The sequence below is a fragment of the Podarcis erhardii genome (assembly GCF_964252035.2).
Source record: "Podarcis erhardii genome assembly, chromosome: 6".
NCBI classification, from domain to species: Eukaryota; Metazoa; Chordata; class Lepidosauria; order Squamata; family Lacertidae; genus Podarcis; species Podarcis erhardii.
In genome coordinates this window covers 87,760,727-87,784,109 of record NC_138510.1, presented here as the reverse complement: position 1 = coordinate 87,784,109, position 23,383 = coordinate 87,760,727, and the positions used below count along the sequence as shown (strand labels likewise).

The 23,383-nt window shown below is 42.9% G+C and overlaps 1 protein-coding gene across 1 annotated transcript in view; it reads left to right on the top strand.

Annotated features, from left to right (window-relative positions):
* The window catches only part of PLA2G4A (phospholipase A2 group IVA), a 909,235-nt gene extending 890,493 nt beyond the window's left edge, over window positions 1–18,742 (top strand). Inside the window, exon 18 of the mRNA XM_081865873.1 lies at window positions 18,626–18,742. The gene's annotated coding sequence lies outside the window, so the exon portion shown is untranslated. The remainder of the gene's footprint in view (window positions 1–18,625) is intronic.
* Window positions 18,743–23,383: the final 4,641 nt, after the last annotated feature.

Here is a 23,383-nt window from a genome sequence, read left to right as displayed (position 1 = left end):
CTCACATATCACACAGAAATTTTTGCTTAAGGTTTTTGGCATAATTTTGGCCACAACTTTATTACAATACAAAAATGTGAGTGGTTGCTTAGGCATTGATTGCGACTATCTCCGCGCCCCCCCCCCCCCCGGGACAGACTGACATTCCACACACCTGTGAAAGTCAGAAAAGGGGAATACACTTGGGGGTAGTGATGGAGCAGGGAACCTGCCCTCAGCCCTCCTCAAATGCAGCCAGGAGCTCTTGCATGGCCCGAGCCCCTTGACAGGGTGGACAAGCAATAGTTAGCCCCTGATTCCTTTAATGGAATCCCTTGCAGCAGTAGCATTGGAGGGGCAGGCACAGCCAATCCATGCCCTTCAACCAACCAAAACATAAACCAATGCCTAACCGCAACCTTACAAGTTGTGATAATTTCTACACAGTAGGCAAAAACCAAATGGCCCCAGCCAATCAGCCAGATGGACAAAATTCTTACCGGGCCCCTACCCAAGAGCAGACGACCCCATGACAGGCATAGCAAGGTCAAAGCGAACAACCCTAAATATGGGGGGGGGGGACGGGCAATCCGATGCATGGGTGAAAAGGGGAAGCCCTAGCCTCGTGCAAAGAGTTTTAGCATTTCTGGCTGTCAATCAACAAATGGCAACATTAACTTCTTCCTAACAACAAGGGAAACCCAATCGCATCAGTGGCCAACGATCAACTAGCCCACCCCACAACTTTGGAGTGTCCTGGCGGCCCCCACTGCAACATGTGCTCTCCATGAAGGAGAACACGCTTTCCCAAACAATAAGAACCAAGACAAAGCTGTCTCTTGAAATGTTCAGATCTCATAATTTTTCTATGCCGTTCTCCAGCCAAGTAACATGTACCAAGAAAAGAAAAGAAAAGAAAAGAAAAGAAAAGAAAAGAAAAGAAAAGAAAAGAAAAGAAAAGAAAAGAAAAGGTATATATTGGGGCAAAAACCAACTAACTCAAATGTGTTATTTTAGGGAGTACTGCATTGCAACATTGTGCATACTTGGCAAAACTGCATACAGAAATGTATACATTAGAAGAAATTCACACTAAAATGTGGGTGACGTTTCCACAAGGAATTTTTAAAAGAGGATTTCTCAGAGTGGAAAAATGAGAAACTGAAATCGACAGATTCACTGGTCTCTAGCCATGACTTGACTAAAATTTGGGAGGAGTCAGTTGTACTCCTCCCCCCCCACCTTCATTTGAATGTTGTTCATAATCTGAGTCACAGCATAATGGCAATAAAGATTGAGAAGTGAGTCAGCGGGAAATGTATCAAGACTCATGGTTGAAAAAGCAAATCCAATTTCCACAACACAAAGATCCTTTCAGGAAATTCAAAATATATTTTGAAGGAGATCAAATGCTTTGGAGTGGCTGAAATTGCAGGTGTGTTTATACGCTCAGGCACATTCACATGGGGAAAGCTTCAGAGCGAGGTTTCATCAATACAAAGGTGCAGAACTGAAGGTTTAAACCTGCCTCTGAAAAAGAAACTTCCTGCTCATGGAAAACTGGCCTTTGGGGAGAAGATTAGGTGAGGGGGCCCCTGGAGAATGTAGAAGCTGTCTGTATACCACGTCAAGCTAATCCAGTACTGTCTGCGTTGACTGGCAATTGCTCTCTGGGTCTTGGGCAGAGAGAGATACTACTACTACAACAACAATTTATTATTGAACCCCCCAGCCAATCTGAACAGCCCCCAACAGAATATTAGAAACACAATAAAACTTCAAACATTAAAAACTTCCTTAAACAGGACTGCCTTCAGATGTCTTCTAAAAGTCAGATAGTTGTTTATTTCCTTGACATCTGATGGGAGGGTGTTCCCATCACTTGATACCTGATCCTTTTTATTGGGACATGCCAGAGAATAAGAACCTGGGGCTCTCTACATCTGAAATATACTCAGAGTCGAGAGTGGATTTCATGCTCTTTATTCAGCTCATAGTGGTGAGGAGGAATGGAAGTTCCCCCACAATATCTGCTTTATATACATCATTTACACAATGGGCTGCACGTGATTGGCTAATTCCGGGATTCTCCTGTAGGCCAATCAGGTTGTGGATTCACTTCCACCTGGAGCTGGATTGGGTGGCTCCTGCGGACCAATCAGACTGCTGCATTGTTCTAGGACCAATCAGACTGCTGCATTCTGAATCCTATTGTTCTAGGACCAATCAGACTGCTGCATTTTGGATCCTATTCAACTCAGTACATAACACCATTCAAAGCTGCAATACTCAGCTTTGGCTTTATTTGCCTGGTTTGTAATTTGTAGAGCAGAAGGGCCTAAACTGGTAATTTATTCCAGGTAAGTCAACTGAGAAGGGATCTTTCCAGCACAGACTTTGTTGTATTCTAGCTTTTTAAAAATATGTCAAGTCATCCAAATGGTGTCTATTAACTTTTTCTGACATGGCAGTATTACTTACAGACCCCCTCGCAATCCAGAAAAGTATAAAAGCCCATCCACCCATCTCTTTCTAGCCACAGGTTCACAGCAATGCCTACCAACACTTTTGCTCAGACTGCTGTCGACAAACCGTTAAGCATGGCTTTCAGGTGGAATGCAAACAGGAAGCTCATAATCTTTGGGATTGCTGATGAAGCAAAGGGTGGATTAAAAGGGTTACACTGCAACCATTAGAGACAAACAACCATGGAAAGCAGTAATAGGCACCTGGATCAGTTAAATTGCATGTGACATGCACTGTAGATACAAAGGGGGTAAGTCAAAAATATATCACTTTGCTCAAATATAATCTGATTTGGGGTTCTCTTCTCCATCTCCATCCTTTGTTTAGAAGGTCAGCAACATCTTTTTCACTAGATACAAATTGTCCTTGATATTAAAGGGAACCATTGTCGATAAAAAAAGAGAGTATTGTGCAGATGCCGAGGCTCAGTGTACCAAATTGCAATCGAAACACCCCTCTAACAAGGCTGGATTAAGGTAGTTGGTATTCCTCATCATAATTTCTCATTTAAACTGCAGTGCAGACTTGTTATCCATTGTTCACCTATTGGGTTTAATTAGTACACAGTGCATCCCCTTCTAAAAGCGAAATCGGGTTAAATATTATTCATCCATCCAGTCTAGCTTGCACTAATCAAAGTTCCCTATTTAATTGCTGATCAGCATGCTATTGATCATCCAGATTCTGTCTGTGCAATCGAAAGAATTGCAAAACATCCTAAGAAACAGGCAAGTGCTTTCTCTATGTCCCCACCCCCCACCCGAAGGGTTTAAGGCTCTACTGTAACATCTTGTTAAACAGTCGCGATATGTGTGACATTTTTCTGCACGATTTCCATTCTTGGAAATACAGTCGTACCTTGGATCCAGAACACCTTGGTACTCAGATTTTTGACTCCTGAACACTGCAAACCTGGAATAATAATAATAATAATAATAATAATAATAATAATAATAATAATTTATTTATTTATTTATTTATTTATTTATTTATTTATTTATTTATTTATACCCCGCCCATCTGGCTGGGTTTTCCCAGCCACTCTGGGCGGCTTCCAACAGAATATTAAACTACAATAGTTTATTAAACATTAAAAGCTTCCCATAGTGTTCTGGTTTGCGAATGTTCTTTGGAACCGGAACGTCTGACAGGGATTCTGCAACTTCTGATTGGCTGCAGGAGCTTCCTGCAGCCAATCAGAAGCCACACTTCGGTTTCTGAACGCTTTGGAAGTCGAACGGACTTCTAGAATGGATTCTGTTTGACTTCCCAGGTATGACTGTACAAATCATGGATTTTTGCCACACCACTAATCAAGTTGGGCTTTCTACCTGGCAACCAATGTTAGCTATACCATTTGAAAGAATGTGCCAAGAGGTAGTTGTTTTCTGCTTATACAGAAATTAAGCACTTTCTGCAATCCAGGTCACAGATTCAATCTATTTCATGGAACCACCAGTCTACCTCCCAAACAGAAATCCCACAATTTTATCTCAGTTTATTGCTGAGATATTGCCTTTTCAAGCTTTGACCTATAAAGTTAGATGTCAAGCACTCAATTATTTCCTCACATCACAAAGTTCTCCCAGGAATTGATTGAATTCTTCTGGAGTGGATTTTCCCCCCTCCATCCTGCAACGCACCGAAGTGTCTTATAAGGCTATTTCAGCTGGTACAGCATAAATATCGTGGCATAGCCTCATGGTGAGAGGCAGCTGACTGTTGAAAAAAAAAATCCAAACAAGTTAGTTTCAGAGAATATATTTATAAAGGGTTCAAAGCAATCTTGGTATTATTTTATTTCTGAAAGCTTTCAAAGGAGCATGCATTAAGGGAGAAAATTTATAACATATAATAGAGATTGGCAACCTCACTATTAAAGCTTCTTGCCAGTCAGAAGAACTCCTATGGTTCAGCTTGGACAATACGTAACTCAATCCTGTGGAAGATATTGGAAGATGCAGAAGACTTTTATCCTTTAGGTTTCCTCCCTATGTGGATTTTCTAAACTCTCCTTTTGCTGCAAAAATGCAAGATTTTGTAAGGAATTTTTTAGTTACACAAGGAAGGCTATCACTAGACATTCCCTTATGAGGAAAAGCATGCCAAGAAACGTAAGTATTCTACAATGTGGGTCGAGATATGATTTGGATCCATCTCGTGACGAAGATGTGAATGTCCATCTAATTCTCATACCAGTGCTCCAGCTTGTCACATGTGGCTAACCATGGGTGCTAGCTAGTGGGGGGCAAGGGACCCTGGGACCCACCTAAATTTTCAAGGAGGGGGCTGGAAACCTTTGATATCCCATGTTGACATATCCACATCACATGTTCAAGCCATGTCGTCTGTGGTTGACACGTCAGCACATTGTCTGGCGTGTAAATGTGACATGAGCACATCACATGGCAATGGCCCCCTGAATTGTGGTGGCAAGCCATTGTCCCTGTGGCTCACTGGTCCTACCTAGCACCTTATTGTGTATCAGTATCTCTGCATCAGGGTCATGATCCTTCAATCTGTGGGAATGTTGAGGGTGGCAGGAGAGGTTATATTGTTAATATCTTTCCTAACTTGCACTAGCAAGTTTCTTCACTTAGCAGAGGGCATTCCCCTTCTTACGCAGCAGAAAACAAGTTGCTGACTCATCTGAGCCGTTTACTATTACAGTGGTACCTCGGGTTACATACGCTTCAGGTTATATACGCTTCAGGTTACAGACTCCGCTAACCCAGAAATAGTGCTTCAGGTTAAAAACTTTGTTTCAGGATGAGAACAGAAATCGTGCTCCGGCGGTGTGACAGCAGCGGGAGGCCCCATTAGCTAAAGTGGTGCTTCAGGTTAAGAACAGTTTCAGGTTAAGAACAGACTTCCAGAACGAATTAAGTTCTTAACCCGAGGTACCACTGTATACAATTCAATCTAGCTCAGATTGAATTGTGAGTTCCTGGTAAGATCCCCTTTTGAATCCCTCCTAAGTCTCTTACGTGCCTTGGCCTCCGCCGGTGAAAGCCACCTTGGTGTTTTACTCTCCAATAAGTCTTTATATTTTGTCCAGACCATAAAAATTGCTCTTCTAACAATATGGTTTTTGAACATTTTGTGAACTTTAACCTTGTCATACCACAAATACGCATGCCACCCAAAAGCGTTATCAAACCCTTCCAGATCTAGGACATCAGTGTTCTCTAACAAGAACCAATCTTTCATCCAGCAGAAGGCTGTAGATTCATAATATAACCTCAAGTCTGGCAGGGCAAATCCCCCCCTTTCTTTCGCATCTGTTAGTATTTTAAACTTAATTCGGGGCTTTTTGCCCTGCCAAACAAACTTAGAAATATCCCTCTGCCACTTTCCAAAACATTCCACCTTGTCCACAATCTGCAGGGTCTGAAACAAAAATAACATTTTCGGCAAAACATTCATCTTTATAGCTGCTATTCGGCCTAACAAGGAAAGTTTTAGTCTTGTCCAAATTTCCAAATCCCTTTTAATTTCTGACCAACATTTCTCATAGTTATCCTTAAACAAATTCAAGTTTTTAGAAGTCAGGTACACCCCTAGGTATTTCACCTTTTTAACCACATTTAATCCTGTCTCTTTCAAAAACTCATCTGCTTCTGTAGACGTTAAATTCTTTACTAAAACCTTAGTTTTTTGCTTATTCAACTTAAATCCCGCCACCCGACCATAGTCAGAGATTAAATCTAAAACTCTTTTTGTGCTAGGAACTGGCTCCTGTAATGTTAATACCAAGTCATCTGCAAATGCTTTCAATTTGTATTGTTTCACTCCAACCTCAATGCCCCGAACTGACCGGTCCTTTCTAATCATGTTCAAAAGCACCTCCAGGACCGAGATAAACAATAATGGGGATAGGGGGCACCCTTGTCGTGTCCCTTTTTCAATATTAAATTCCTCCGTCACCACATTGTTTACTATCAATTTAGCTTTTTGTTCTGAATATATTGCTTCTATACCATTTTCAAACCCCCGTCCCACTCCCATCCCTTCCAAATTTTTCTTCATGAACATCCAAGAAATGTTGTCAAAGGCTTTCTCCGCATCAATAAAAATTAACACCGCTCTAGTGTTAATATTTGTTTGTAAGAGTTCCAAAATGTCAATAATGTTTCTCATGTTGTCAAACAAATGCCTACCCGGGAGAAAGCCTGCTTGATCTTTATGAATCACTTCATTCAATACTTTTTTAAATCTATTAGCCAAAATATCTGCAAAAATTTTGTAATCCACATTTAGGAGTGAGATGGGACGGTAGTTCTTAAGTTGAGTCTTTTCAGTTTCTGTTTTGGGAATCAATGTGATGAAAGCTTCTTTCCACGTTTCTGGTGCCTTCTTACCCTCCATGATCTGGTTGCATACCTCCATCAAGGGTTGTATCAAATAGTCCTTCAAAACCTTATAATATTTGGAGGTAAGTCCATCAGGGCCTGGAGATTTGCCTAGTTGGAGGTTCTGTATGGCACTCTCGATTTCCTGCTGTGAAACTTTAACATTCAGGATTGTTCTCATTTCCTGGGAAATTTTTTGTAATCCGTTAGTTTTAATAAATTGATCCATCTCAGATTCTTTCTGCGGCCCTTGTGCATAAAGATCTTTGAAATATCTCTGGAAACATTTTCTGATTTCTTCAGGTTTCTGAACCATTCTCCCTTCAATCTCTAGATTTGTAACTGTATTTAGTTTTTGTCTTTTTTTCAACTGCCATGCTAGCAGTTTCCCACACTTGTTAGCTGATTCGAAAGATCTTTGTCTCATTTGTTTAATTTTCCACTCCACTTCTTGATTTATCAGTTTCATGTATTGGGCCTGGAAAAATTTCACTTCTCTCAGCACTTCCTTAGACTTGGGCCTGGATCTTAATTTTCTTTCTCCTTCACTTATTCTCTCCAGTATCTTCTGCTTCTTTTCATTCCAGAGTCTTTTCTTTACAGTGTTTTGTTGTATTAGAAACCCTCTCATGACCGCTTTACTTGCGTCCCAGATTGTTCTTTTTTCCACCGTAGTGTTTAGATTTATCTCAAAGTAATCTTTTAAAGTTTTTTGGGCCTTCTTCACAATCTCCTGATCTCTGAATAAGGTGTCATTCATTTTCCATCGGAAGGATCCGGTTATGTTTAGTCTCAATTCCATTTTCAAAGCATTATGGTCGGAGCAAGTTTTTGGGCAAATTTCCACTTTTCTAGTTTTAGGTGCCAGTCCTTTAGTTGTCCATATTTGGTCGATTCGTGTCCATGACAGATGAGCTTCAGAAAAGAAAGTTCCTTCTTTTCCTAAGGGGTTCTTGACTCTCCATATATCAATCAAATCCATATTGTCCGTCATTTCAAAAAAAGTTTTAGGTAGTCTGCCATCTTTTGTTATATTTGCAGTCTGCGACTTATCCATGTTTACAGAAACAACCCCGTTCATGTCTCCCAACATAATGATGTTGTTATAGTCTAGATAGTCCAGTAAAGTCTCATGCAGCTTCTTAAAAAATTCCGATTTTCCATCATTTGGTGCATAGATTCCTAATATCAGAAATTTTTCTCCGTGTGTGTGAATTTCAATAGCCAAGATTCTGCCTTGTTCATCTTTAAATAGAAATTTCGGTGACAGGCTCTCCTTTGCATATATCACTACTCCTCTTTTCTTGACTCTGTCCGAAGAAATAAATTCTTGGCCTAGCCTTTTATTAATTAGCACTTTCCGATGGAGCCTTGTCACATGTGTTTCTTGCAGGCAAATAATGTCCAATTGTTCTTTCTTCAAAATGTGAAATACCTTCCTTCTTTTTTCTGGAGAATTTCCGCCATTTATATTCCAACTAAGAAGTTGCAGAGACATCCTGAATCAGTTTGTAGGCCTTACAATGGGGTGTTTAGGATTCCCCCGTTCCCGGCGGTGGTAATGATGGTCCAGCTCCAGGCTGTTTAGTTTCTGGTAGTGGAGGTGGCCAAGACGCAACTGCTCCTTTCTGGAGGTCTTCCCCGTTGTCGTGAAGAAACTTCTGCTGGTCCTCTGGTGTTCTAATTCTTACTTTCCTTCCTTTATAGCTGAATGATAGTCCTTGCGGGAACTCCCACCTGTAAGGGATTGTGTTGTTTCTCAGCAGCTTTGCCAGTTCTATGTATGAGGCTCTAAGATCCAATAACAATTTGGGTATATCTCTATAAATTTCAGCCTTTTTACCTTCTATCTCTAAAGATTTTTTGAAATGTAGGCCTAGTATCTTGTCTCTTTCTTCTCTTGATCTCAAAATAACCAAACAGTCTCTGGACTTGTCTTTCTTCACCGATCTGCCCAGTCTAAATGCAGTCACAATTTTAAAGTCTTTATCTTCTTCTATTCCCCAAAATTTGGAGAATAAAAGTGTCAAGAATCCCTCCAAGTTGCCTTCCTCCAATTCTGGGACAGCTCTCAGCCTAAGGTTATTTTCCTTGTTTCTCAATTCAACCATCGACAGGTAGGCCTGTTGTTCCCCTACCTGTCTTTGCAGGGGCTTGATTTCACCTTTAATCTCATCAACTTTTTTACTTGCTTGCTCCGCTTTTTGATAAGCTTCCACAGCTAATTTATGATTTTCAGCTGTAGCTCCTTGTAAATTCTCAATTGCCTGAGTATTCTGAGAGACCTTTTCAGATAGTGCACTAATAGTGGATGTTGCTTGGTCTATTTTTAGTGATTGATTGTCCACTTTTTGATTTAAAATTGCTAGTTGTTCTAAAATTTGTTTCAAAACTGTGTCAGATCCTCCTGTTGCCATGTCCTCTTCAGCAGGCTGTTCGGCCTCCACCTCCTGTGCTATCAGGACGGTTGGAACAGATGATCTGCGGTGATGAGCTAAGGTTGTTTGGACAAGTTGCACAGGCTTCCTTTCTTTTTCTTTTTCTCTTTCTCTAGCTTTTGCTGCTCTTGTTTTCCCTGTGCCACTCATTCCACACCTGCCTCTTGTTCAAGGTCAAGTTATCCTTTATTCCATGAGAAAGCAAGTCCAGAGTACAAACAATTAAACCACAGAGATTCCAAACAAAGTATGTTTCCCAGGCCTCTGTAACTCCACAATCCTCTAGGGGGAGTATCTTAAAATTTCAAGGAAGGAGAGGATTTTTCCGCCATTTAAAGTTTCTATGATCTCTTTTTTAATTTGTAATTCCAAGACAAAAGGAAGGTTCGCAGAGTCCTCTACTTTTTAAACTAAAGCCACAAGGAGCCAGAGAGGTATCTGCAACAGTGTTTTAAACATTGAAGTCTCAATATATGTAGCAACTTAAAATCTTGTTACTGTAATCCGCAGTTTGACAGCTCAATTACGCACTGACAGCCCGACGACTTGCGTTCTTGAAACAAAGTTCCAAATACAAGTCCCGTAGGCTTAAATAAGATCTCTCTTAGTCTTTTGAATAAGAAGACTGCAAATTCTGTAAATGCACAATAGTTCCACTTTATAAAGTTCCCTTAAACGCCTCAGCGCTCCTCTATGTCTATGCTTTGATCTTGTAAGCAGTATCGGGAGACGGACTTCCTTTTACTCGTCTCCCGTTTTCAAACCCGGAGAAAAAAATATTTTAAGTCCAAATTGTAGTTCACTTTACTCACGGGTATGTTACTTGCCAAATTGATGTTCACAGGAAGAAAGGTCGGCGCTCATCAGCAGCAGCCGCGCGGCTTCGCCTCCCGCAGAAAGAGCGATGAACTCACAGCGCCGCTCCCCCTTTCGCGCTCCGGAGCCCCTTACGGGGTCCCTTCGTCACTTCTGGGGGGGTTCCTGGCGCCCGCCGAGTCCCACGGCCACGGGCTCCCTCTGCCCGTGGTTTTTCCTAACGGGTCGCCGCTATGCCGCAGCAAGCGACCCTTTTCTGCGGAGCCCCTCTTCAGAGAGTGAAGAGGACCGCCATCGCTGTTTCGCGCCGCCTCCGGAAGTTGTAAGATCCCCTTTTGAATCCCTCCTAAAAGAATAAAGACACCACAGTCTTATTCATAAGTAACAAAAAAGTAGTTTTACTCACGAGCACAGTGTGATCCCTGAAGGCAGGCTTTAGGCTTAAAGTTACAAACATGTACAAATAGGTTTGTCCCATATGGGAGTTGACCTAGTGACTGCAGGCTAGCAGTCCAGGAAGTCTGCAGGATGAAAAGGAAGATCGAAGAGAGAAAGGTAGCAGGTCTGGAAAGGTCACCCCACCCACTAATCACATGCAAGGAAGATTGCTCCAGGCCAGGAGGAACAGGAAATTTTGACTTGCTGGACCAAACATTCCCTTGCATGTCCACTCTAGCAAAACAAGGAATGTTGTACTTGAATGCTCCCAGCAGATTACATCCCACACAATCCATCTCAGGGGCTCCTTTGCTCATTGCATTCTCGGTCTTGCAACCAACTTTTGTTAATTGTACTTTAGACCACACACTTAGTTTTCTTCCTGGTTTGGTTGTTGTTGTTTGTTTTCCTCATTGGCAAGATGTAGAACATCCAATAAAAATCCAGGCTCCCAGTTTCTGCTGTAGAGAAAACAACTGCAATAACACATGCATTTTCATTGCCTCCAAAGCAATGTATTACAAATGACCTGGGGAAATTACAGGAGTAGCGTGCTACGTATGGTCTGAGAAGACCGAGAAGTCATTAATTACAAGCATTGGTGCAGCAAATTAGTTTATACGCTTTGCTAGTCCCCCACCCCACCCAAAAGACCAATTGTTCTCTGTATCTGTCTACAAAGACTAGAGTTTGACATGTACATTATATATCTTCATGTGATGTGAAGTGTTCATTTAAAGGGGAGTTGTGCTGGTATGGAATTAGTCAGGTTATACATCTTATCAATAATAATGTGATGTATGTGTATGTGTGTGCAACTTTTTCCTGATACTTAGTTTAGGGAATTCCCCTGAGATAGGAATAGGTTTGAAACATCCCAGTTGAAATTTTGCCCAGCTCATTTGGATAAGGCTGTTTGTATGTTCCTTATATGAAGGAGCTCCTTCATACATATGGTGGCTCATGATGTATCATGAGCCCATTGGCAAAAGGTAAAGAAAGGTAAAGGACCCCTGGGTGACTAAGTCCTGTCGCAGGCGATTATGGGATGCGGCGCTCATCTCACTTTCAGGCCGAGGGAGCCGGCGTTGGCAGTTCTATGTATCACAGTTGCCAAAGGCAGGATCTGTTGGGATGTCAACAGATGCTAGGAGAGGATATCTCTGTGAGATCTTACTTTCCCTTACTCACATTTGTATGCTCAGCAGAGTGCCAACCCTTTGCAGCTTAAAAGGAAGCTTAGATAGGCTAGCTTTAGCCTTTTAGTTTAAGTAATCCAGACAGACTGGATTTTCCTGGTATTTCCTCCTTTTAAAACGGTAAAGGATCCCTGAGAGTTAAGTCCAGTTGTGAACGACTCTGGGGTTGCACGCTCATTTCGCTTTACAGGCCGAGGGAGCCAACGTTTGTCCGCAGACAGTTTTTCTGGGTCATGTGTCCAGCATGACTAAGCCGCTTCCGGCGAAACCAGAGCAGCGTATGGAAATGCTGTTTACCTTCCTGCTGGAGTGGTACCTATTTATCTACTTGCACTTTGACGTGCTTTTGAACTGCCAGGTTGACAGGAGCTGGGACCGAGCAATGGGAGCTCACCCCGTCGCGGGGATTCGAACTGCCAACCTTCTGATCGGCAAGCCCTAAGCTCAGTGGTTTTATTCCCCCCTTAAAACAATAATCACACAAACTGTCTTGTCAAAGGTAAAAATAATATTTACTTACTCAGCATACTTGCTGAAGAGTAATAGATGCAGCAGCTTTGTTCATGCAAGCTTAAAATGGTAATATGTACTTAAGTCTAGCTTAAAATGCTGCAGCTCAGACTTAGATGTTCTCACATTACTGGCAGAGCGGAAAGAGATGGCAAGAGTAAGAGCAGAAAGATAAAAAGGATGTACCCAGGCAGATACGACAATATCTATCTATCTGTCTATCATCTATCTATCTATCTATCATCTATCTGTCTGTCTGTCTGTCTATCTATCTATCTATCTATCTATCTATCATCTATCTATCATCTATCTGTCTGTCTGTCTGTCTATCTATCTATATCTATCTATCTATCTCTATCTATCTATCTATCTATCTATCTATCTATCTATCTATCTATCATCTATCTATCTATCTATCATCTATCTATCTATCTATCTATCTATCTATCTATCTATCTAATTTCACTCTTCTCGTCTCAGGGCACAGTGGGGATGTCTCTCACAGAGTTCTCTCTAGCAAACTTACAGGAAAACTCTGGGAGATTCATCACCTACCACGTGCCTATCTAGCAAATTTAATAGGAATGTGGGTGGCGCTATGGTCTAAACCACTGAGCCTCTTGGGTTGGGCTTGCCGATCAGAAGTTCAGCGGTTCAAATCCCCGTGATGGGGTGAGCTCCTGTTGCTCTGTCCCAGTTCCTGCCAACCTAGCAGTTCCAAAGCACGCTGGTCAAGCAGATAAATACTGCTCCAGTGGGAAGGTAAGTGGCATTTCTGTGCGCTCTGGTTTCCGTCACAGTGTCCCATTGCACCAGAAGCAGTTTAGTCCTGCTGGCCACATGCCCTGGAAAGCTGTCTGTGGACAAACACCGGCTCCCTTGGCCTGAAAGCAAGATGAGCACAGTAACCCTGTAGTCGCCTTTGACTGGACTTAACCATCCAGGGGTACTTTACCTTTTTTGAACCTAGCAAATTCATGAATGGTTTGACTGCACTTTAAATATCTCACATGATCCACCTAACAAGTCCCTTTGCAAGAACTTCCCCTTTTCCGTCCCCTAAGTGCCCCTTGCCTGAAACTGACTGGCGCGCGGGGGTGGGGTGGGGGTAGGGAGAATCCCCAGATCAGCACAAAGGGGGAAGGAGCTCTTATTCCACCAGGCAAGCTGTGCAGACAACCTTGTGCAGACAGAATGTTCATCATAGCACAACTTTGAATTCCACACTATGTGTATGACCCTACTAAGTAAGATTCATGGCCCAAGTTACTGGTTAATTACACTGCACACTTCTGGTACTTATTAAATTGTGGGGTGGTTTGGAGGATAGATGGAGTGCAGAACTAAAGTCCTGAAAAAATGAGTCTAAATCAGGTGATGGTGAACACTGCTAGGCAATTGCTTCAGATTTTGTTTTCCTGCTTTGAAGGAATGGGTTTCCAAAACCCAAAAACTGACTGTGCAGGCAGTTTTAAATTGCACCAAAATCCCTATTTTTCCTTAGCTAAAAATGCATAAACTCAAGCCGTTGAGTAAATCCATAACAAGAACAAAGCTCTCTCCCTTATCAGTCCGTGGCGGCAATTAGTGACCTTGCCAAGTTCCAGTACAGCAGGGATGATGCGTGTATGCTTTATCTTACGTCCTGAACACAATCTGACACACAAACCCAGGTCCGGGAACAAACGCCAGAGCGTGTTCCCGGAGATGATTACCTCGTCCCAGATAAGCGTAGGAAGAGGAAGATCCTTTTATGGTCAGAAGTACAGGAAGGAAGATTCTTTTATGGTTGAGAGTACCAGAGCAGGAACATACGTAGGCCGACGTTGGTTGGGCTCCTAGGGGAGGAGTGAAAGGGTGCCTGGAGGATATATAAACTGCATGAAACCTGTCATTTCTTTGGACTTGCTGTGGACTTGATCATGCAAGTGCCTTCTGCTATCCGGAGAGCAGAATAAACTCTTTCTTTGAACCAACTCGGTGTCATTTTGACTTCCTTCCTCCTGTTTCGGAGCAACGCTGACCCAATCGGTGAATTCCAATAAGGCTACAGCTTAATGCTGACCAACTATCCTCACAATTGCAGACAGGGTCAAAGATTTGTTATGTGTGTGTATGGGGTGGTGGTGGGGGGTGATCAGGAGTCTATCGAAAGCTCCTCACTGTCTTGATTGAATTCCTTTTTATTAGGACTTCCGGGTTAGCACCATCGGCAATGGCGGCGTTCCTCTGACTGAGAGGAACCCGCTCCGTGGAATTCGGGTCATGCCGCCATGGCGAAGGCGGAGACCCTTTAGAAATCCCAGGCTGATGAAGCCTGGGAACGTGGGATTCGGCTGACACCAGGAGCGCCCCCCCTACCCACAGGGAAACCCCTTTTCGGGGGTTCCGAAGTGACGTGGGGTGAGCGGCGCAGTGTTTTGAATCGACCACTATTTTTACGGAGTGAAGCCGCATAGCCGTTGCTGGAGAGCGCTGACTTTTTCTTGTGGACAATTGGATTTCAAACAACAACCCGTGAGTAGAATGGAAATTGGATTTTTAAAGAATTTTTAAATTGGCACCGATCGGGGAAGGTCTAAACAGGAAGTCCGCCTCCCCTTTCTGTAAATAAACTGAAGCAAAGAACCTGTTAACTAAGGTCGTGGAGAGTTTTATGTAAACGATTTAAATTCCACTGATTGAAACTACCATCAATATTATTATTTTTTGGAAGCAGGGGAGCCTGCAGGAGAAGGTTAAAATTCGGGAATTGAAGCGCCACTTCCCTAAACCCGGGAGTGGTCTGTGAGAGCCCGCTGACGGTGAACAGCTGTCAAGATACAAAAGAAGGACTTTGTTTCTACTGTCCGGTTTTGTTACAATATTACGTTTAAAAAGAAGGAAGGAACTGTTACAATTTAATGTATGGGACCTTTGGGTCTGTGCTGGAAGGAGTGAAAAGGAATTTGAATCCCTCTAGAGGGAGCTTTGAGATATTGTCGTAAGGAAGCAGCTGGGAAATTGCTTTTAAAGATAAAGCCCTGAGAAACCAGTTTTTAATAATAATAATAATAATAATAATAATAATAATAATAATAATAATAAAATAATTTATTTATATCCCGCCCTCCCCAGCCGAAGCCGGGCTCAGGGCGGCTAACAACAATAAAACAGTACAAAAGTACAGCACAAACTGTTTTTGACCTTGGACTGTTTAAGGATGGCGGTCGGGAAGGAAATCGAGTGTGAACTGAACAGGACATTATATCTCTTGGAAAAGCTGCAAGACCAGATAAATGTTATGGCTACTAATGTTGTACTCTTGGGAACAAAAGTGGGTATTAGTAAAGAAGTTGACAAGAACTCGGCACAGGAACCTCTTCCAATTGAACAAATTGAAAAATTTGAGAAGGAGAATCATGTTGTGATTAAAGTGATGAAAGGGGGAGCCGTAACCCTACAGAGGCAAATGGTGGACTACAATTTGAGGCCTTACATGATGGCAACTAGGAGAAGCAAATTTTTGGAGATGGAAGCCTGGCTTGGTCTGGAAAATGAAAGATGGAGAGATCATCTTATGTGGAGATCAAATGACTTTTGGGATACAAATCTGAGCCAGGTGGAGGTTGGAGCTTCGGGGGCCTTTGGATTTGAAAGGAGTGTGAAACAAGATTTGGAATATCCTATAGGCCCTATTTTTAACTATGGAAGTTTGGCAGGAAGGAATATGATTACCGTTGGGTTGGAGCTTCCCCGAGATCTGGTTTTCAACACCAAAGATTATCAAAAAGACCAGCAGAGGGGACATGAAAGAGACTTAAGAGCCTTGGACTTAAGATCTCCGGGTTGATGGTTTTCCGAGTTTGATGGAACTATGGCTAGGGGCCGAAACCGGGGAGGGGATCTGGTGGAAGAAAATTGGGAATTTAAAGTGTATTTAATATAATTTTTTTTTTGTTTTTTTTCTTTTAATGAGAGATGGGAAAATCGTGGAGTGGAATCTTTTTTGACTGTAGGGGAAACGTATTAAGAATAAGTACAGATATATAAGTTTTAATGAGAAATAAGATTAAATAAAGTAAAAGTGGATGGTTATTTGGTGAAAGAAAGAATGGGAAATTATAGTACATTAAGATAAGATATAAGGATAAAAATAAGATGAAGGATTTGCTGAAATATCTATATGAATACAAAGAGGGGAATTATAGTATGTTAAGATAAATTATTAGGATAAAAACAAAGTTGGAAGGATTTGCTGGAATATCTAATTGAATTAGAATACAAAAATGGGAGGCATGAGGAAGTCAAGGAAATAAGTGAATGTAAGTAAGTGAGTTAAAGGTTTGACTTGTTTTTTTCTGTTTTTTTTCTGTTTTTCTTTTTTCTGTTTTTTGATGATGTTTTTGATGATGTTTTTTATATATGTATTGTTTTTTCTTTCTTTTCTTTGATTGTTTTCTTTTTACCTTTTTTTTCTGTAACCTTTAAAATCTTAATAAAAATTTATTAAAAAAAAAAAAAGAAAAAGAATTCCTTTTTATTAAGCCTTTCCAGTTCGGCTTGCTTTGTTCATTACAGCTTTCTAGCCTAACTTCCAGAAGTAAGTTGATATATATATCTGCAATTTTTTTTATTTTTTTTTTAAAGTTTAATAACTTAGTGCAGAATGATCACCCGTGAGTACTGCAAAGGTCTTGAAAGATCCAGGTCAGGCAAAGTGTAGAAAGTACAAAAGGAGAATATATTGGTAGAGCTTATTTGGATATAAATAAAGCACCTCAAAGTGGCTCCCCATGACAGGGGAGACCTTTCTGACTGTAAGAGCTGTTCAGCAGTGGAACAGACTCCCTCCAAAAGTGGTGGCCTCTCCTTCCCTGGAGGTTTATGAACAGAGGTTGGATGACCAACTGACGTGGATACTTTAGTAAGATTCCTGGGGTTGGACTAGATGACCCTTGGGTTCCCTTCCAGCTCTACAATTCTGCAGGGAAAGACCTGCCAAAAAGGTTGAAAAACATCTTCATGGATGCAACAACGGCCACGAGAGTTCTGGTAGCACAAGGATGGAAGACTGAAGGAACCCCAACTAAAGAATCATGGCAAGAAAAATTGATGGACTATGCAGAACTGGCAAAACTGACATACAAGCTATGGGACAAGGATAACTGTGACTTTAAGGATGAATGGGAACCCTTTACAAAGTATCTGAAGACGCAACAAAGCGAACTGGACTCCTTGGCAGGTTTTGAATAAACATTCACAAACCTTTTGTCAGGGAACTGCCATTGGAGCCAGAGGCGGAGGAAGGCTCCAGAGGGATGCCAGAGAGGGTCCCAGTAGGGAGAGAGGCAGCCCATCCGCTGGGGAAGGAAATCAGCATAGCACCAGTGGAGGAAGGGGGTAGATGGGGGAATCGGAGAGAAGGCTCCAGGACTCCTCGCAGGAGACCAGCGGGGAGAGCACGGGTCCTCTGCTGCCCACACCCTCCCAGTGCAGAAGACTTCCGCGCAGGGAGAGTAGGAGGAGACTGGGCGTCAAAGAACTTCTTTGCTGGAAGAAGTTCAAGAAATGCCCACTGACGGATTCTGCCAGCGATTGAGACAGCTACAGATGGGTGGCTGTCTAGACAGAAAGGGTTCACCCAGGTAACCCAGCCAGGTGTGGTGCCAACTTACGCACGAGCAACCCCCTAGAACCATTACACCTTTTATTGATAATAATCAGCTAAATAGTTTGAGGATCTATACAACTTTGCAACATGCAGAAAACAGCATTCTTAGAGAAACCAAAGACTGGAACTGAGGGAAGTCGGAGGGTGGGGTGGGGGTGGGTGGGATTTGTGTGGGAGGGGGGAGGGAGGAAAAATGGGGGGGGGGGACAAGGATGATTTTTTTTGGATAATATGTCCTGTTATAATTTTGAATATTTTTTTATAAAAAAAAATACAATTGTGCAGTTCTATGAACAGAATAAAACATTGATTGGTCCTGCAGTGTTATGGTCCCTTGGAGGCACCATAAAAAGCATTAAATAACCCTGTCTAAGGAGAGAAAAGTCTAATCTTGGAGAGGGAGATCTGACATTGGAAACCTATGTGTGGGCTTCCCAACTACAGTCATCTGTCCTCAATGTGTCAGTGTCAGGGATAAGGCTACTCATTTAGCATGATGTCGGGGCAGGGACCAATAGTATTGTTTCCTCCCTTTTCTGCTGTGTACAGTGCTATCACAGTGTTGAATAAGTATTAGAATGTGGGCACACAAATGTTTTGCATCTAATGATGATGACTGATGTGTTAGTAATATGACTGGGCTGTGTATGTGAATGGGAGGGAAGTAAAGAGGCAAGGGACAAAGAGATGGTACCACCTAAGACAGGCATGAAGGGATGCGGGTGGCGCTGTGGTCTATACCACTGAGACTCTTGGGCTTGCCAATCAGAAGGTCAGCGGTTCGAATCCCTGCGACGGGGTGAGCTCCCGTTGCTCTGTCCCATCTCCTGCCAACCTAGCAGTTCGAAAGCATGCCCAAAAAGTGCAGGTAGATAAATTGGTACCACTCCAGCAGGAAGGTAAATGGAGTTTCCGTGCGCTGCTCTGGTTTTGGTGTTCCTTTGCTCCAGAAGCGGCTTAGTCATGCTGGCCACATGACCTGGAAAAACTATCTGCAGACAAACGCCAGCTCCCTCGGCCTGTAAAGCGAGATGAGCACTGCAAACACTGAGTCATCTGCGACTGGACTTAACTGTCAGGCGTCCTTTACCTTTTAAGACAGACATAGGCAAACTCAGCCCTCCAGATATTTTGGGACTACAACTCCCAGTTGGTGTAGTGGTTAAGAGTGATAGACTCGTAATCTGGGGAACCGGGTTTGCGTCTCCGCTCCTGGGTGACCTTGGGCTAGTCACACTTCTTTGAAGTCTCTCAGCCCCACTCACCTCACAGAGTGTTTGTTGTGGGGGAGGAAGGGAAAGGAGAATGTTAGCCGCTTTGAGACTCCTTCGGGTCGTGATAAAGCGGGATATCAAATCCAAACTCTTCTTCTTCTTCATCATCATCACCATCCCTAGCTAACAGGTCAGGTTCAAAAATATCTGGAGGGCTGAGTTTGCCCATGCCTGACCTAAGAAAATAATGCATTTGCTTATTTATGTGAGCCTTCAACTTGTATCCTTTTAACCCTCCTAACACTTTTCAAAGTTTCCTCCCCCGCCTTGAAATGTCATGGATCACCCTTCTCTCCAATTGCATTGGACAGTTCACAGGAGTACAACGAAGGCTTGTTTCCTTTTTCATGTTTTAAACACGATATATTTAAATGCAATAAATTAGCCGCATCTGTCACTCCACCTTTTTGTAGATGTCAGGCTAATGACACCTGTCATATATATGAATGCCACTTGTGGCCTTTTTAGGATCACTGAAATAAACATTAGCCATTGCTAAATGCAAAATAAAAACAAGGTTGCTGATGAGACAGCCTCTTTAGTCTTGCCACCTACAGCCCCGATGTAATGGTGCTGGCATGTGTGACACATTGAAATGTAGATTGAAAATGAAAAGAAAGAGTGGTGAGGGCTCTTTGAATTGGAAGTAATTATATCTGTGTGTGTGTGTGTGTGTGTGTGTGTGTGTATGTGTATGATGGAGAGAGAGAGAGAGAGAGAGAGAGAGAGAGAGAGAGAAAGTAGGTTGTAGGACCACCCTGCTTCCATTGAGCCACTCTTTCTTATGACGTCGGCACACACCTTGGCACCCTGGCAGGTATGACGTTAGGTGCTGCAGAGTACCATCTTGTCCTCAGTGCTATTTAACATCTATATAAAAAGCAGAGACATCACCTTGCCAACAAAGGTCCGTATAGTAAAAGCTATGGTTTTCCCAGTAGTGATGTATGGAAGTGAGAGCTGGACCATAAAGAAGGCTGATCGCCGAAGAATTGATGCTTTTGAATTATGGTGCTGGAGGAGACTCTTGAGAGTCCCATAGACTGCAAGAAGATCCAACCTATCCATTCTTAAGGAAATCAGCCCTGAGTGCTCACTGGAAGGACAGATCCTGAAGCTGAGGCTCCAATACTTTGGCCACCTCATGAGAAGAGAAGACTCCCTGGAAAATACCCTGATGTTGGGAAAGATGGAGGGCACAAGGAGAAGGGGACGACAGAGGATGAGATGGTTGGATAGTGTTCTCGAAGCTACCAGCATGAGTTTGACCAAACTGCGGGAGGCAGTGGAAGACAGGAGTGCCTGGCGTGCTCTGGTCCATGGGGTCACGAAGAGTCGGACACGACTAAATGACTAAATAACAACAACAACAACAACAACAACAACAACAACAACAACAACAACATGAAAGCACTGGGAGTGGTTATCAGGAGATCTGATCTGAGGCCAGGCATTAGCAATATGCTGATATTCTCAGATGAATTTCTGTAACGTTTGAATAAGGAGAGGCCATGCATGACCCAAGTCCATGTCCCAAAGCAGTCATAGGTTGGATCACGGCCAATAAACTGAGACAGAACCCTGATGCGATGGAGATTCTGCAGATGAATGGTCCCCAGGTCTGGGAACTGGGAAGCGTGCCTGCTCCAAATGGGGTTGCACTTCTTCTGAAACAGCAGATAAGTACTTTGGTGGTGATCTTCCAAAAGGACATTAGAGGCCCAAGTGCCCTCTGTGGCAAGGAGTGCTTTCTACCAACTATGCTATGTCAACTATGTCCACTATGCCTCCTTGCCTGGAGAGGGATAGCTTGGCAACTGTGATTCATGAACTGATAACCTCACATGTGAGCTATTGTAATGTGTTTTATGCCAGGCCTTTAGGCAAGGTTCCGCAACTGCAATGGCTAAGGTAATGTGTTGGGCAGCTAGTCACACAAATATCACATTAGTTCTAAAAGAACTGCACTAGCTGCCCATTAATTACCAAGCCACGTTCAAGATCATGTTAACCCAGTGCCTTTTTTCTGGGAGGACACAAGGGTATGCATGCCCCTAAAAATTTTTGAATCTAATGGGAGAAGAAACTAAAAACGTTGAAAATTTTAGTTTCTCCCCTAGCACGGTGAATCGTCAGTTCCATTGAATGGCACGGTGAGTCGTCGGTTCCATTGCTACCCCGATGGCGGCCTCGTTTCCTGTCATGGTGTTTCCTGAGTCTCAGATGGAAGTGAGCGTTTAATGTGTGAAGCAGTGTAGAATGTGGATGTGTGGTGCTTTACTGATGAAAGTTTGCCCTCATGGAGGGGCAGTATTTCAAAAGAGTAGGAGAATTACTAATGACATCTGGCGACAGACACCAACAGCAAGCAGAGGAATCGGGAAGATGTTAGTGCACACAGCCTCATGCCAATGTGGAAGTTACTGTGAGCTGTCAGCTGTGTAATAATGAGGTAATGCATGTTCTTTGTACAGTGGTACCTTGGTTCTCAAACTTAATCCGTTCCAGGAATCCATTCCTAAACCAAAGCATTACAAAACCAAGGTGTGCTTTCCCACAGAAAGTAATGCAAAGTGGATTAATCCGTGCCAGACTTTTAAAAACAACCCCTAAAACAGCAATTTAACATGATTTTTACTATCTAACAAGACCGTTGATCCATAAAATGAAAGCAATAAACAATGTACTGCAGTCACACAATCAATCCATCAGTAGCTGAACTGGGTTCCACACAGTCACAAAAACAAAACAAAAAAGAGCCACAAAAACACAAAATACATAGCAAAAACAGACAAACCTCAGCGTAACACTCAAAATAGAAGTGTGGCACTTGAATTGGAAGCATAACACTCAAAATGGAACATGTTCAGCTTCTGAAAAAAGTTCGCAAACCAGAACCCTTACTTCTGGGTTTGCAGTGTTGGGTTCCAAGTTGTTTGAGTACCAAGGCATTTGAGAACCAAGGTACCACCGTACTTTTGTCCATTTACTGAATTTATTTTCCCCAATTTGAACTATAAAATGGTGATTTTCTTGAGTCAAAATGAGAGTACCTCTAAACTTTTTTAAAAAACAAAAAAACCCAAACCAATAAACAAACCCCACTGTGTTAACCTATAAAGCCTGGATCTACTTAAGTCCAGGTTACCTGGTGACTCAACTTCTCTTGTGTAGACCTTTTTGATCAATGGAGGTCTTGTTGGTTCTGCTGAGACTAGCAGACTGTCTTCTGATGGCAACATGGAAATAGTTTGGTGGAATGCTCTCCTCCTTGTTATCTAGGAAGCGTCAATTGAAGCATGCCTTTCTTTGGGCATTTCCCAGCTGTTAATGCTGGATCATATACCTTTCTTACCTTATATTCCTCAGCGCCTGATTTTTTTGAATTGTGATAGTTGTAGATCAGGGGTCGGCAAAATGTTCTAGCCGTGGGCCAGTCCACTGTCCCTCAGATCTTGTGGCGGGCCAAAGAAGTGGCACGGGGGGGGGGGAGCTGGAAGAAAAGACGCGGAGGGTAAGTAGTCCTCCTCTCCACACACATACCCAGCCCCAGCCACTGCGCTTACCTTCCCTGGGGCTGCAGCTGCCGCTGCTTCTCGTGGGTGGGCAGAGTAAGCTTGTCCACTCCACTCTCTGGCTCACAGGAGCACCAGGGCAGCGGCAGCAACTGCAGAGGAAAGATGAGCGGTGCAAAAGGGCTGGCTCCAGAGAGGGGCTGCTTAAAATGGTGCCCAGCCAGCTCAGCCCAGCCCCCTTCCTTCTCTAGGCAGGGCAGGAAGAAGCCAGGAGGAGGGAGGGAGGAGGTGCCGCCACGGTGTGTGTGAGGGAGAGGGGGGGAATGGAATGGCGCAAGGGGCAAATGGCGCAGCCTAAATGAACACAATACCCATGCCAATCCACGGACAGTCTGCGGGCCGGATCCTGAAGGCAATTGGGCCTGATCCGGCCCTTGGGCCTTAGTTTGCCAATCCTTGTTGATTGTAGATGCATATTTGGTTTTGCTGCATTTTTTTGACATTCTCATTATGGTTGACTATCTAATTGAAATGGCTCAAAGAAGTAAATAATGTGAATAATACTTTTGATGTAATTAAGCTGGGTCAGACCGTCCTCTTTTTATGAGAGTTGTGTAGGAGTTTTGTCATTAGCGCCTTTGACATTTGCTTCTCTAGTAAAGCAGCCTAGCCAATTAGTGAAA